At 53.3% G+C, this 6,178-nt stretch overlaps 1 non-coding gene and 1 pseudogene across 1 annotated transcript in view; both read right to left on the reverse strand.

Annotated features, from left to right (window-relative positions):
- The window catches only part of LOC121853373, a 4,332-nt gene extending 3,900 nt beyond the window's left edge, over window positions 1–432 (reverse strand). The window contains exon 1 of the ribosomal RNA XR_006086307.1: window positions 1–432. This exon is cut by the window's left edge and continues 3,900 nt beyond it. This is a non-coding gene — a ribosomal RNA (large subunit ribosomal RNA).
- A 1,097-nt stretch (window positions 433–1,529) lies between these two features.
- Window positions 1,530–1,690, reverse strand: LOC121853372 (annotated as a pseudogene).
- Between the last annotated feature and the right edge of the window lie 4,488 nt (window positions 1,691–6,178).

Raw genomic sequence — 6,178 nt, forward strand, 5'->3', positions numbered from 1 at the left:
TCTTCGCGGTTCCGCGTACTCTTGAACTCTCTTCAAAGTTCTTTTCAACTTTCCCTCACGGTACTTGTTCGCTATCGGTCTCGTGGTCATATTTAGCCTTAGATGGGTTACCACCTGCTTTGGCTGCACTTTCAAGCAACCCGACTCTGAAGGCCCTTTCCGACCGTCCCATCTGTGCCCTCCACAGGCGCCGCCATACGGGCCTGTCACCCTCCATGGGCAGTGGCCGCTTTCAAGCTTGACTTAGACGGTATGGGGCGGCGTGCTGGACCCTCTGAAACGCAACACCCCTCGTGCCCGAAGACATCGAGGTTATGCGCTGGGCTTTTCCCGGTTCAGTCGCCCTTACTAAGGGAATCCCTGTTGGTTTCTTTTCCTCCGCTTATTAATATGCTTAAATTTGGCGGGTAGCTCTCTCCTACTACGAGGTCGATCGTGGTCTCATCATCCTTAGGGGGAACAAGTTCCCCAACCACGAAGCGGAAGACGCTCTGCCACCGACTTTCTTCACCACCGACATTACCAGGCAGGAAGGTTTGAGGGCTTGTCGCGGGGGTACCAGCGGCCATGGCGCCGGCACTCCCACCCCTGACTCCGTTCCTTCTCATTGAGTGGTAAATAGCCAATAGGAAAAGTGTTCCAGCAGAACATCTCTCGCAGAGTCATATACACACAGTTTTAATGCATATACGCTCGTGTTCCGCCCTTACTCGGCCGCACCTTTGCCGCTTAAACTTTGACCTCTTTCCCCGTTCCCGCATGCCACAGCAGTGGCACTTGTTTATCCGGAGAAAGAGAGCGAGAGTCGCAGTATTAATTGGCGTGAGCGGCCTTTCCGGCTGCAGAACTAGTGCTCTATCCCGGCGAGCGCCGTTATGAGGCGCAACACCGTCTTTAACGCGTTTAGAGAGAACTCCCCTGCCTCCCTCCCAGTCATGAGATAGACGTGGACTCGTGGCGAACTCTCAAAGAGAACGCCCACACCGCGTCTGACCGTGGGAGAGGGTGGAGGAGCGCGTGAGGAAGAGCACGGCGTCACCCAAGCATTCTCATCTCTCTGCCTGCACCACTACATGGTAGACTGCGGGCCCAGGCGCACTCATCAATTTAGGTTCCACTGCAATGCATGCCAAGCACTCTTTTCGAGGTGATAGACGAAATTCCGGCGGGGCTTACTTAAAGATATCCGACCCGGTTTCGTTTCCTCTTCGTGGGATGGAGTGCCTCTTAGAACATGTGCAGCATCAGCCATGAGCGGCCGACGGCCATTCGTGTCTCTGTGGACAGCAGGCAAAAGAGCGCCGCCTCCAGTTATTTGCGAGGGCGACAACTGTCGCTTTGTTGTGGTTGAATGTGGGTGCGCCAAGTCCATGGACTTACTAGTGATAGGCTTGCTTGTTTTTAAGGGCACGCCTCGCGCAAGGCGCGGGCGATTAAACCCCAAGGCGGAAGCTCGGTTCGGGTTACCCTCGTGTCGGGGAGACAGTCAGCAGGCACCGAACTCGCGGCAACCGATGGATGTATATTTCCGACCCTCGTAGAGGAGTGGCGGCGACAAGCTCATATGGCTGCCGCCGCCGCAATATGCGTTCAACTTGTCGATGTATCTGGTATTCTTGCGATTCACATACCGACACGCGGTTGCTGATCTTCATCGACCCACGAGCCGAGTGATCCCCCGTTAAGAGTTGTGTATTTGCCATTTGGTCTTTTTGCGACTAACCATCACAGGTCGAGTCTCAATGAAAGGGTTTGACAGACATAGCCCAAGTTTGTGGTTTGGGTTTGGCCAGACGGCTTGTTGTTGTTTTTTGACACTAGAATTTCACTCTTTTTGGGTCAAAAGGCTTATTCGCCGGTTGTAAGGAACGGACGGGCAGCCGTCCAAAGCCCCGTCCGTCCTCCTCCGGTCTTCGCGCTCTCGCCCGAGTGTGGTCCACCTACAGCGTGGTGGTACCTATTTTTGGTGCGGGGGCCGGGATTGTCCTCTTTCGCTGCTGGAGTTGCCAGAGCAGAGCCCGAGACCGCCCAAATCAGGAGAGTAGTAGTAGTTTTAAGAGCGCCCAGTTCTCTTTCTCTCTGTTAATGATCCTTCCGCAGGTTCACCTACGGAAACCTTGTTACGACTTTTACTTCCTCTAAATGATCAAGTTTGGACATCTTTCCGTCAGCTCGAGGCGACGACCCCAGAAAACCCTCGCGGGCAACGGGGCCGACAATCCAAGAGCGCCAGTCCGAAGGCCTCACTAAATCATTCAATCGGTAGTAGCGACGGGCGGTGTGTACAAAGGGCAGGGGCGTAGTCAGCGCAAGCTGATGACTTGCACTTACTGGGGTCCTCGTTCATAGGAAACAATTGCAAGCCCCAGAAATCCTATCAAAGAAAGGCTTTTGAACGGGTTACACCCGCTCCTCTCGGAGGGAAAAGCTCGTTGATCCCTTCAGTGTAGCGCGCGTGCGTACCGACATCTAAAATCACAGACCTGTTATTGCTCAATCTCGTGCGGCTAGAATTGCCGCTTATCCCTCTAAGAAGAAGTTGCGAACTGGACACCATTTTCTGGAGATCCGTCGACTACTTAGTAGGCCAGAGTCTCGTTCGTTATCGGAATTAACCAGACACATCGCTCCACCAACTAAGAACGGCCATGCACCACCACCCACCGAATCGAGAAAGAGCTCTCAATCTGTCAATCCTTCCGGTGTCTGGGCCTGGTGAGGTTTCCCGTGTTGAGTCAAATTAAGCCGCAGGCTCCACTCCTGGTGGTGCCCTTCCGTCAATTCCTTTAAGTTTCAGCTTTGCAACCATACTTCCCCGGAACCCAAAGACTTTGGTTTCCCGGAAGCTGCCCGCCGGGTCATGGGAATAACGCCGGCGGATCGCTAGTTGGCATGGTTTATGGTTAGAACTAGGGCATCGATACGCCTTGAACCTCTAACTTTCGTTCTTGATTAATAGAAACATCATGGCAAATGCTTTCGCAGTGTTGGTTCGTCTTCGCGGCGGTCCAAAATTTCACCTCTAGCGGCCACTTATCTGAATGCCCCGCCTGTTCCGATTAGTCATTACCTCTGGTTCGAAAACCAACAAATAGAACCGGTCCTATTCCATTATTCCATGCATCACCATTCGGGCCATTCAAATAGCCTGCTCTGAGCACTCTAATTTTCCGAAGTAAACTCTCCGGCCACTCGGGACACTGGAGCAAAAACATCCGTCTGCGAGCAGCCGGTAACTGTTCGGGCGTGACAGTAAACACGGGCGGTGCACCGTCAGTCGGAACTGAGATCAACTTCTGAGCTTTTTAACCGCCAACAACTTTAATATCGCTATTGGAGCTGAATTACCAGCGGCTGCTGGCGCAGACTTGCCCTCCAATGGATGCACCGTTAAAGGATTTAAAGTGTACTCATTCCGATTGCGAGGCCTGGGATGAGACTCACATCGTTATTTTTCGTCACTACCTCCCCGTGCCGGGAGTGGGTAATTTGCGTGCCTGCTGCCTTCCTTAGATGTGGTAGCCGTTTCTCAGGCTCCCTCTCCGGAATCGAACCCTGATTCCCCGTTACCCGTTATAGCCATTGTAGGCGCATAACCTACAATCGAAAGCTGATAAGGCAGACACTTGAAAGAAGCGGCGCCGGTGCGGAGACCGTGCGCTCAGCCCGAAGTTATTCAGATTCACCACAGGTGGGTTACGGACCGGGGCCCGACCAGTTTTGAACTAATAAAAGCGCTCTTCCCTTGCGGTCAGAGACCAATTGCATGTATTAGCTCTAGAATTGCCACAGTTATCCAAGTAAGTGGGTTTACAGATCCAATGAAACATAGCTGATTTAATGAGCCATTCGCGGTTTCGCCTTAAATCGGCTTGTACTTACACATGCATGGCTTAATCTTTGAGACAAGCATATGACTACTGGCAGGATCAACCAGGTAGCTGCTGCTGTTGGCGGCGCCTATCACGGCGGCCAAAATAGTGAGATTGAGAGAGAGGCAGAAGACATTGGGCGAGGGACCGCACGTTGGCCTTAGAGAAATAGCAAACCAGATGATCAGATCTAACTGCACCTTCTCTTGCTATCCTCGGCGCCGGCAGCGCCACCGTGTGTGCCAATCTCCTCCCTTATCCGCTCCTCTTTGCCCCAGCTCCAGCGAGGCAGCCGACATTGGGCGAGGGACCGCACGTTGGCGAATCTCCTCCCTTATCCGCTCCTCTTCTCTTTGCCCCAGCGAGGCAGAAGACATTGGGCGAGGGACCGCACGTTGGCCTTAGAGAAATAGCAAACCAGATGATCAGATCAAACTGCACCTTCTCTCGCTATCCTCGGCGCCGGCAGCGCCACCGTGTGTGCCAATCTCCTCCCTTATCCTCTCCTCTTCTCTTTGCCCCAGCGAGGCAGCCGACATTGGGCGAGGGACCGCACGTTGGCCTTAGAGAAATAGCAAACCAGATGATCAGATCAAACTGCACCTTCTCTCGCTATCCTCGGCGCCGGCAGCGCCACCGTGTGTGCCAATCTCCTCCCTTATCCGCTCCTCTCCTCTTTACCCAGCTCCAGCGAGGCAGCCGACATTGGGCGAGGGACCGCACGTTGGCCAATCTCCTCCCTTATCCGCTCCTCTTCTCTTCTCTTTGCCCCAGCGAGGCATAAGACATTGGGCGAGGGACCGCACATTGGCCAATCTCCTCCTCTCTCTCTTTCTCTTACTGTTTGTGGGGACGTGGGCTCATGAGCGCCATCGTCGCCCAATATTGGTTAGGTTGTGTATTTCACGGGTGGGAACCGCCATCATCGTTGTTAGGTGATGGGGTAACCCAACGTGTGCTTTGACGAGTTTTGGCTGCTAAACTCTCTTTTTAGTATACTCGGCTCCCAGACTGCACCCTGGTCGTGTTGAACCATGAGCGTTGTCTATGCACATTTAGGGTAGCTGTTTGCGCGTGGAATAGTGCAATGAATCTCGGTCAAGAGACGGTTGGGCACTGCATTGAAGGCCGGCACAGACGCGAAGACGGGGTGATCAGCCAACGCAAGTCCGCTAAGTTGGGCAGACAGCAAGGCGAAGGGGAGCCCCGTTCCCGACTGAAAGGCCGCAGCATATGCTGTGACGGAAACTAGTAGGGTGGCGATGTGTGCGCCGAGAGAGAGACGGAGTAAATAATGTCCAAACGGAAGATGGACCTGGCAAGTGTAATTGATAGAGCGCGAGCCTACTCGCCATAAGCCCGCTCCACTGCCATTCCTCTGATCCAATGAGACTAAATTCTCTCTCCTTCTGCTCCAGCCATTGCAGGGCAGGGAAGCGACGGCAACTTTGGTTGTTGTTTTTGAATGCCGCGCTTTTCTTCGCAGAGGCGCCGAAACGCTCCGCTGGGGGGCGGAAGATATTTCACACCGAATATGTGTGTGAAGGCACCCTCTCCCCTTAATAAAGTGAAATAATGCAATCCAGCATACAAGGTCGGACGATAGGACATTCACCGTACCGCATCTCGAGAGTGGATGTTGTTTGTTGGGTAAGGTTAAAACCGGACTGTTCGCAGACAGCCGAATAACCCGGTTCCGGACTAATTGGTGGATGCAACATCATGATGCTGCTGCTGCTGCTGTCGCGTAAACCGCAGTGGCGACGTGTGCGCCGAGAGAGAGTAATAATGTTCAATAGGGAGAGCGACCTGGCTAGTGTAATTGATAGATCGCGAGCCTACTCGCCATTAGCCCGCTCCACTGCCATTCCTCTGACCCAATGAGACTATTCTCTCTCTCGCTCTCCTTCTGCTCCAGCCATTGCAGGGCATGGAGAGGAAATCGACGGCAATTTTGGTTGTTGTTTTTGAATGCCGCGTTTTGCTTCGCAGAGGCGCCGAAGCGCTCCGCTGGGGGGCGGAAGATATTTCACATCGAATATGTGTGTGAAGGCACCCTCTCCCCTTAATATAGTGAAATAGTGCAATCCAGCATACAAGAGCGGACGATAGGACAGTCACCGTACCGCACCTCGAGAGTGGAAGTTGTTTGATCGTTTGTTAGGCAAGGTTAAAACCTGACTGTTCGCGAACAGCCGAATAACCCGGTTCCGGACTTACAATAGACGCAACATCATGATGCTGCTGCTGTCGCGGAAACCGTGGTGGCGACGTGCGCGCCGAGAGAGTAATAATGTTCAATTGGG

Source organism: Homarus americanus, unplaced genomic scaffold (genome assembly GCF_018991925.1).
Source record: "Homarus americanus isolate GMGI-L3 unplaced genomic scaffold, GMGI_Hamer_2.0 scaffold5868, whole genome shotgun sequence".
Taxonomy (NCBI): Eukaryota; Metazoa; Arthropoda; class Malacostraca; order Decapoda; family Nephropidae; genus Homarus; species Homarus americanus.